Source organism: Tauraco erythrolophus, chromosome 24, assembly GCF_009769465.1.
Source record: "Tauraco erythrolophus isolate bTauEry1 chromosome 24, bTauEry1.pri, whole genome shotgun sequence".
Classification (NCBI taxonomy): Eukaryota; Metazoa; Chordata; class Aves; order Musophagiformes; family Musophagidae; genus Tauraco; species Tauraco erythrolophus.
In genome coordinates, this window is record NC_141488.1 from 1,437,824 (window position 1) to 1,447,316 (window position 9,493).

The window sequence follows — 9,493 nt, forward strand, 5'->3', positions numbered from 1 at the left end:
TAAATTATTTTCCAAATGACATGATTTCCCTGGTGCACATAAATGATCAATTTCATGTTTTATTCCTAGCGCTATTTTAGAAAAAAAAAAAAAAATCTCATTAAACTATCTTGATTAGAGAAAAGGGGCTGTCATCACTGGGTGGACAAATGGTGCGAGGGCACTCAGCTATTTCCCTGAACGCACAGACACCTGCAGAAGAGGCCTTCAAAGACCTGAAGGTTATTTGCCCATATTACAAATGAGGTGAAGGTTAAAAAAGGTGATTAAAAGCATCTGGAAACCAAAATGTGACAGAGTCTTGCAGTAACCTCCAAGCAGCTTGATTTATGACAGGCCGGTCCCACCCGTAACAAGATTATAGCTTCTCCACATCAGCCATTGTGATAAATACCAATTACCTACTTGAGTATTGCCATTCAAATTTGCCTAAGTAAGGAGCAGAATCATACATCTATGTTGATTACATATCAATGATGCGGTGGAAGCCTTTGCAACTTTTAGATCTGCTTAAGATATGCCGCCCTGATTTAGACAGCGATTTGCATACAATTTACCCATAAAGCTTTACTTTGAAAAGTATAATTACTTTTTTAATATTCTTCCTTCTGATTTGAATGTTAGAGAGGCCATATAATGAATTACTGCACTAATGAAGACAAACATGCGCTCGGGGTATACAATGGGAGCATTGTTAAATAAACTTCCCGCGTGCAACACATTCGTTGTGGTTAATCTTTAAATGGAGGCTCCTATTAATACCAGCACTTTTCTCCCCATAATTATTTTTAGAGGGATGTAAATCCCTGCCAGTGCTGCTCCAACGGTTTCACCTGCAGCAGCAGGCGCTGCAGGGAGGCAGGAGGGCTCCCGTCCCGCCGGGTTGACCACGTAGGGGTTCTGGGCAGGTTGACCACGTAGGGGTTCTGGGCACACCTTGGCCTGGTTCGGAGTGAAGCAGCTCCCTGTGCCCTGCAATCCCTGCCGAGAGCCTGCCAGGCTTTCTCTAGGAGGCAGGGATGGCTTTCGTCACACGGAATGAGAACAGCACGAGTGGCATCTGCATGGCACCTGGGCATCAGCAGAGCTGGCCTCTGCTGCCCGGTCACATTTAACGCAGAGCAGCAGATCCTTGGAGCCCTTCCTCCTTTGCTTTTCTTGTTGTTCCCCCTTCCCCCTAATCTGAGGATCTCCCCCCAAATCTGTGTTTGCATCCAGCATTCCTAGGATTTCACATGGCTAAAACTCTCTGGGATGCAGATATGGGCTGAGGGAGGCTTGGTAGGCAAAATAATCAGATTTGGACAGAAAGCCAACCATGTCCTGGGCTGCATCCAAAGCAGCGCGGGCAGCAGGTCGAGGGAGGGGATTCTGCCCCTCTGCTCGGCTCTCCTGAGACCCCCCTGCAGTGCTGCGTTCAGCTCTGGGGTCCCCACCATCAGAACGACATGGAGCTGTTGGAGCGGGTCCAGAGGAGGCCATGAAGATGATCCGAGGGCTGGAGCACCTCTGCTATGGAGACAGGCTGCGAGAGTTGGGGCTGTTCAGCCTGGAGAGAGAAGGCTCCGGGGAGACCTTATTGTGGCCTTTCAGTACTTAGAGGGGGCTTATAAGAATGATGAAGACAAACCTTTCAGTGGGGCCTGTTGCGATATGACAAGGGGTAATAGTTTTAAGATAAAAAAGAGTAGATTTAGACTAGATATAAGGAAGAAATTTTTTATGAGGAGAGTGGTGAGACACTGGCACAGGTTGCCAAGAGAGGTGGTAGATGTCCCATCCCTGGAACCATTCAAGGCCAGATTGGATGGGGCTCTGAGCATCCTGATCTAGATAGGGATGTCCCTGCTTACTGCAGAAGGGTTAGGTTAGATGACCTTTAAAGGTCCCTTCCAACCCAACCCATTCTATGATTTTGTGATTCCGTGACTAAAGATCTTGGAGATTTCTGTTACTCTTGGGAAACAGCAACCAGCGAGCTCTGGAAAAAGGGCTCGCTGGGAGCAGCAGGGGGATCTGGTGATGGGAAGGGAAGTCTACCAGGGCCAAGGAGAGTTTCCCCAGCACTGGGACCAGTATCCTGCTCCAGGGGCACACGCTGGGATTTCTTTTCTAAAAGCAAACCTGCATTTCCTTTGCTGTTTGCATGTGCATACGCAGTGATGCTGAGCAAGCTGACAGGGCTGACTGCAGGTGGGAGCCTGGAGATAGCGGGGGCAGAGGGTTTGAGCATAGGGGCTTGACCCTGGGACCTTTGGCATCCTGGTCGTGGGCCAGACCCCAGCATCCTCTGAGACCTTGGGGATTGTTTAACCCCTTCACAATTAGTGCTCCTGTTGCTGACCTCGCCAAAGGGCTGAGCGTTAGTGACTTCGTGTCCTTTAGAGAAGGGTTGTTCCTCCCTACAGCGTAGGAAGGGAGAAGGATTTGGGGTTCAGGTTAGTGGGTCTTGGTAGCCCAGTTTCCACATGCCTTGCCATAGGTGTGACTCATCCTGTGGCCACACACACGCGAGCACACCCGCTGCGCCCGTGCACAGAGCTGGGTGCTGCCTCTGTCCCCCGGCGCGGACGGGGCTGCCGGCCTCGTGTCTGCAAAATCCTGCTGGCACAGCCAGTCCATCTGCGAGAGGGAGGGAACTCCGAGGGAGGAGCAGATCTGGGAATAGTGGCTCTGTCTGGCAGGAGGGCAAGCAGAGATGGGCTGTGCTGCCCTGCAGGGTCATGGAGACGTGTTCCCCGTTCCCTGCCTGACGGGCGCAGGGCACGGCTGCCAGCCAACCCCTCTAATACCCTCTCCTTGTCTTACCAAATGTTAATGCTGATGCTGGACAGGCTTACTTAAAGAGCCTTAGCCGGTGCCTGGGAGATATTTCAAATCAAAAGGCTCTTTCCCAGATGAGTGATTTCCCAGCTGGCTGCCAGCAGCTCCCTGTTTTTGGCCGGGGAGGACCTCCTGGTGTCCCTGCAAAGATGTGCCTTCCCTGGAGGGGATGACCCACCCCAAAAGGCTTGGGGAGGCTGAGGGAAGAAGGGTCAGGGAGCTGGACAGTGACTCTTGGACTCGGTCTGAGGGACAGGACACACTTCGACCAGCTCCTCTCACCTCCCAGCACAGCACCCCATTGCATCACCAACCAGCCCTTCTGACTCAGACCAGCCCGAGTGTTGCTCCTCAAGATGCTTAGGCCTGGACACTCATGAAGATGGAGATGCCACCTCTCCGGGAGACGTGTACAAGTGTCTTTCCATCCATGCTCCAGAGACCAAGCATGCATGACCTCTCACTTGAGCCCATCTGGCTCCATCTTCCAGCCAGCGCCCCTTGGCTGATCTCCCTCATCCAGGGTGACTCCCCTGGTACCTGAAATTCTGCTGGGACAGTGTCTACACACATATAAAATCTTCTGCTGTCTGATTGCTTCTGGTTCCTTCCTTCTTCTCTTCATTTTCCTAGAAGCTCTAAGTGCGCACAGCAGAGCCTCCTGCCCTCTCTCACCACTGGTCTTCACATGTGCTGCGTCCTGGAGAAAGCTGCTGCCCCTGTCTCTGGCTCCCTGCTTCGTACGGACACTTCCCAGGGATACAGGTGGTTCTGGTCTGCAGACAACCTGTGCCAGTGGTTCTCCAGCTTTCTCCACTTGTCGGTCCCCCGTACTGTGACATTCAGCTCCTGGTCCTGAGCTGCCTCTGAGTCTCCTGTGCAGGAGAGTTGGACACAGCCAAACACCCCCAGGCTCTGGCCTGAAGCCTGACTCACTCTGCCTCATGATTGATGGGTCCATTTGTCCCAGCACTTCTCCATCCAGGTTGTCACCCTGCTCTTGCTTGTCCTGGGAGCTGATGCACATCTTTAGAGCCTCCAGACCCTCCCATGATCCCTGCTGCCAGGACTGGTCCCAGCCCGCAGCCCTGCTCCTAGATGTACCACTTTGCATCTGGGGCTATTAAAACATATTTTGTTGGAATGGGCCCTGCGAGGAAAGTGATCCAGCTCCGTGTGACTGCCTCATTATTCACCACTCTGCCAATCTTTGTCATCTACAAATTTTATCCAGAGAGATTTGGTATTTACTGCCAAGTTATTGATGGGATGGTGAATAGCATCTGGCAAACGATGACACTCCTTGGCACTGGGATGATGTGGCCAGCCTGGGATCAGTTCCTAGCTTGAGCTTTGGTCTCCTCACTGACCTTCAGGATGTCACTGAGCTCCATATCTGCAAAGGTATTTAAACACATAAAGCTCCACACCAGTGGCAGTAAGTGCTTTATGTGCACCTGATTTCCTGGCATCATGTGTGTCCTGAGTGCTGCAGCAAGGTCCACTGGAAGCACCTGTACCTCCACAGAAGCAACTTCAGAGCCATCAGGTCCCATGTTTTCTTCCCCCTAGATGAAACACAGCCATCTCCAAACACTTAGGTTTCTGCTCCTGAGAGAATGAAAGAGGCCGGTTCCTGCCTCAAGGGAGCTGTCAGAAGACCCCTGTGAAAGGGGGGACAAGGTGCTGGCCATGGGGACCAGCAGCATCACACAACTGGCTAGAGAGACACTGGGAGAAGTTGCCACCGTGTGAGTAACAGCAGAGTCACTGCCTGTGCGTCCGTGCTCACAGTCGCCGTGGGAGAGCATTTCCAGAGCCCAGCTCTCCCAAGACATTCCCTTTCCCTGGCCTATCTCAATCTGTCTTCCATGTGAAGCCTTTCCAAGAGGCCCGCAGAGGTAGCAGGAGGCTACACGAGCTCCCTTGCCCACTGCAGAGCTGAGCTGATGTTCACCCTGGTGCTACCTGCGCTGTCGTACGCTCCAGCACAACTATTCCCCGGCACTGGGGCTGTGCCCAGATCCCAGCAGTGTCCTTGTGCTCTGCCCCCGAGACGAGCATCCCGCAGCAGTGGCAGGGAGACAGGCTGTGTGCCGGAGGGTGCCTGGCAGCAGCCAGCAATCAGCTGTCCAGAGTGCGAGGCTGGTTAATGAACGATGTGAAAGCATCAGCCCTGGGATTGCACAGCCCTTCCCGGTCCTGCCGGAGGAGAGGAGGGGCAGAGGAGCAGGAGGGATGCTGACCTTACCCAGCTTGTTAACCTTCATCTCTCCCTGCAACGTACTTGGCTGCTTGACCCTTCTGTAATTAAAGCACAGTGTTGTTTAACAATTAACAGGTCCAAAGAAGTGCTTTCCAGCATGAACTTACGTGGAGCTGCAGAAACTGTTCAAGACTTGTTGAAGTGAGAGCTGTCCTTGAGAAGGAGAGCTGGCTCATGTCACCTCCCCATCTGCACCCCCCCAGTCCTGCTGTGTCACCAGTGGCTGTAGGCACTGGGTTAGAGGGGTTGGAGTCTGGCAGGAGTCACTCCAGTCTCCACAGAATGTACCTCCTGCTCATGCCTCCACTAGATCATGGGGATCTGGTGTGAATTACGCAGCTCTGATCTGACAGGGAGAGACACAGAGAGACGGAGGTCGCTGAAGCTTCTTCTGGAGGAAGCTGAAACCAGATGTGCTCCAACAGGAGTTAGGACCCAAATATTTCACAGCGTGAGGACCGAGCAGCCGAACATGCTGCCCGGAGAGCACTGTGTTCCTCATTCTTGCTGCCTCCCTGCCCAGATCTGAGGGATGCCTGGGGAACATGTCCACCCTGTAAGAGGGGATCAGAGCTGATGGCAGGGTATGTGGCAGTCAGGCCAGGTGCTCCTGTGCTCACTCCTGGTCCTGTGCTCAGTGGTTTCCAGAACAAAGATCTTTGGAGGTCTGCAGCCCCATGGCTGCCTCGGTGGCCTGATGGAGACGCAACATCTCCAGCAATTTAGTATTGTCTGCATTACCCTTCCAGGGTACTCATCACAGGAGAGCCCCAGCCCTGGAGTTTGTGTGACCAAGCATGAGTGTCTGCAGTCTGAATGCCTCCATGGGACCTGGCCACCCTGGGGACCTGTCCTGCACCCAGTGGAGTCCAGCTCTCCTAAGCCTGTTGGCATGTACTCTGGGGGGTGATGAATTGCAGGTGGCATCTGCATCACTGGGGGGTGATGGACTCTGCTGGAGGGGACTAGGAGGCTGACCCCGTTGCAGATGCCCACCTTCAGCCAGACAGATCGTCCTGCAGACCCTGGGGTCTGTTCCAGCAGAGAGCTCTTGAGCAGGGTGATTTGCCTGTGCCCAGCCTTTGCTGGCACCTCTGAGCCAGGAGAGCCAAGCACTTTGTGCTGAGACCACAGTTTTACAGAGGGCAGAGACACATGCTCACAAAGATGGTCCAACAGACCTCCTGCCATGCTGCTGGGCAAGCAGAACAGCACCAGGTCTGGGATGCTTTCTGCTGTGGTTTGTGACGCGCATGATGTGCACGCTGATCCAAGCAGCGAGCCTGAGGGAGCAGGCTCGGTGAGGGTTAACCTGGGAATGAGCCAGGCAGCTGCCAAGGCACTATAGATTTTGGAGCAGTAACTCTTCGGCTGGAGAGTGAAAAGGGGACAGCTAATGAGGCTCATGAGATCTGTTAATACTTAACCTAATGCAACACCTACCAGCCCTGCCGATAAATCAGAGATGAGCCTTGGCACATCGCTCCAGAAGCCGCCCGGTCTGCCAGCAAAGCCCCAGCATCTGCGGGGGGTCCTCCCTTCTGCCCAGCACGGGGGCTGAGTTTCCCTTCCCCGCTCTCCTTCCCCAGGAGCCTGGCAAAGACGACACATCCAGACCCCTGTCGCTGGCACAAAATGCTTCGGAGATGTCCGAAGGGTGGCCAGAAACACCAGCTGGGAGGGATCATGGGCTCAGCCCTGGGAAGGTCAGGAACCTGTGGAAGTTCAGCCTAATGGTCTGAGGGTGGGGAGCACGGGGGGTGCAACTTGACATTCAGGTTTTTAAAACCTCTCTGGGAAAATCTAGCTCTGGTTTAATCAGCGCTGATTAGCCTCCGCTGCCGGAGCGGGGAGAGGTGGCTGTCCGCTGCCCTGCACACACCGAGGGCTTGATTTCCAGCACTTGCTCTGATTCTCAAGCTGCTCGGAGATGTCTGTGCTCCCACTTATTGCCACGGTTCATTTCTCATGCAAAAATCACGCCCAAACAACAGCAGCAGAGCCCTCCCAGTGGGACCATGTTGCAAGGTGGCGAGTCAAGAGGTGCTCCCTGCCATGAGAGATACCGAGAGTGCTCCTCCCTCGGAGATGTAAGACGTTTCATCCACAAAGTTAAGCCCCTAGCCCAAACTTCTCTAACAACGTCCCTGTAACAGCAGAAATCAAACTGAGCTTATTAAACCACATTATGGGTCCTTCGGTGGTAAAGAAAAGGAAGACAATTATCTGCCACCCTGTTGTGGACACATTTCTGGCCTCATTGTCTGACGTGCAGGTAGGGCTGGGGAAAGGCCAGTCTTTATTTGCTGGTACTGTTCCCGTGACAGACATCACTGTTACAGACAAGCACCTAAAAACAGGTCTCAGGAAATGCCAGAGCTTCAAACATACCTGGGTTGGGTGCTGAGGCTGAGTCAAGATGGTACAGCTGGATTCCTGGGCAGAAGATGCTGTACCACCCTGGCAGGATGCAGATGGTTCCTTGCTTAGGACCTGGCTGTGTCTGCTTCTTGCCATGCGTCTGCATCTGCCATCTTCTCTGTTCTTGTTCTTGCCCATGGTGCTCATGGAATAAGTTGGGATCAGTCGGTGTAACCCAAAAAAACCTCACAGGCTCTGGGATCTGGTCTGGGCACCTTCAGACATCTGAGGAGGTGGCTCCAGTGAGGCGCTTTGAAATTTGCTGTGATCAGAGAGGAGTGAAAAATCACACATTGGATCAGTAAAAATGATACTAAATCTGTGTCCTTTAAAAGAAAGGTAGTGTTTCAGAATGATCTAAATTAATGACCTAAAAATTTCCATTGGTTTTATCTCCTCCTTCACTAAAAAGGCAAAGAGATAAGAAGGGAAATAGGACAAGAAAATAGAAAAGAAAGGGAGAGATGAAATGCTGGGTCTGGAAACTCCAATATTCTAGGAGGAGCACCAGGACATCTGGAATAAACTAGAAAAATTACTTCAGGGAAAAATCTACAAATGGCACAGTTCTGCCAGTCCTATGAGGACGCCAGTGGTCCCCAGGAGGGTCTTGTGGGCAGCACCTGCCTCTGGTGACAGTTGATGGTTGGGGTTTTACTGCATTCTGCCATTTGTATTTCTCTTCCAACCCACTTGACTGTGCATCATCTGGGTGTGAGCTGGAGCTGATACACCAAGGAGGAATTATCGAGCTGAGCCTCCGAAATCATGGACGCTCGCCTGCTGTCCTCGGCGCCTCTGGAAACCCACAGCGAGCAAACTCCGAGAGAGAGTTACATTTCTACTTGATGTGTTGCCAATCACCACCAGTTCACGGAATTTGAGTCATGTTCCTCTAACGAGAAGTAATTTTCCCTGTGAAATCCAGCAGGTCTGTGCTAACCTTGAATCAAGATGCTCTGAGACTTCACGGGTTTCCCCGGCGTTTCTGTGCTCCGTTCCCGACCTCGGCTGCAGAGGTCACACATGGAGGGGTTTATCTTTGCTGTCGATAATCTCGTCTGGCCGTTGTGGGACAGATCCCAGATCTGTGTCTGATCCCAGATAGTGCACGGCTGTGGATGGTGTTTAACAGTTCCTGTGCCGTGAGGTAAATTTTGAAACACAAAGTCTTGGCTTTTCTTTCATTTAGTACATTTGCATGATCTTTTGGGCTTGGTCTTTCCTGAAGATGTTCACAGGGAGCATTTTCTTCGAAATGGTCAAATTCTGTTTTGGGATGTTGTTATGATACGTACCCCAAACGCCACTGTCTGCTGTTCCGCTTTGTCACTCTCTTCAGGGACTCTTGAAAGGCCACCACTGAAGCAGCTCTTCACTAGCCACTGTTTTGCAGTCAGCCAGCATTTTTTCAGCGTCATAACTGCTGCATGCTGCCTAACAGGTGCTCTGGACAGTGATTTGGATGACAGCTTCCAAGCAAGGGAAAACACAAATTGGCCTCACCCTGGAATCATAAGACTAGCTCAAAACCCAGAAGATTTGAAAACGATTGCTGGAGTGCGTCCTGCCTTCTCAAGATGCTTTCACCATCCCGTTTGCAAGCAGTCCCTACCACCACGTGCCCTAGAAACTTGCACATTTGAAAGAAACCCAAAACTGCCTTGCTCACATGATGTCGAGACCAGAGGCTATGTGAATGTAGCGTCAAACATCACAAGATGTGCATTGAGATCACAAGATATAGTCACTCTGCAAAGACTTAGGGCTTATCTTCATCTTCCCCAACCTTTGACTATCAGCAGAGCATCCCCACGGGATGGTCTCTGCCTCCCACCAGGTCATTGCCTTGAGCTTCCATCCGCTCCTCGGAGAAGCACACAGGAGGAGGATGGCCATGGGCAGGACCCTGCTGGCTTCGAGCCACCAGGGATGGGTGATCCTTTGCTAATCTTCCGGGCACAAAGGGACACACGTTTCATT

At 52.2% G+C, this 9,493-nt stretch overlaps 1 pseudogene; it reads left to right on the top strand.

Annotated features, from left to right (window-relative positions):
• Nucleotides 1-1,254: 1,254 nt before the first annotated feature.
• Nucleotides 1,255-1,883, top strand: LOC147527072 (uncharacterized; annotated as a pseudogene).
• Nucleotides 1,884-9,493: the final 7,610 nt, after the last annotated feature.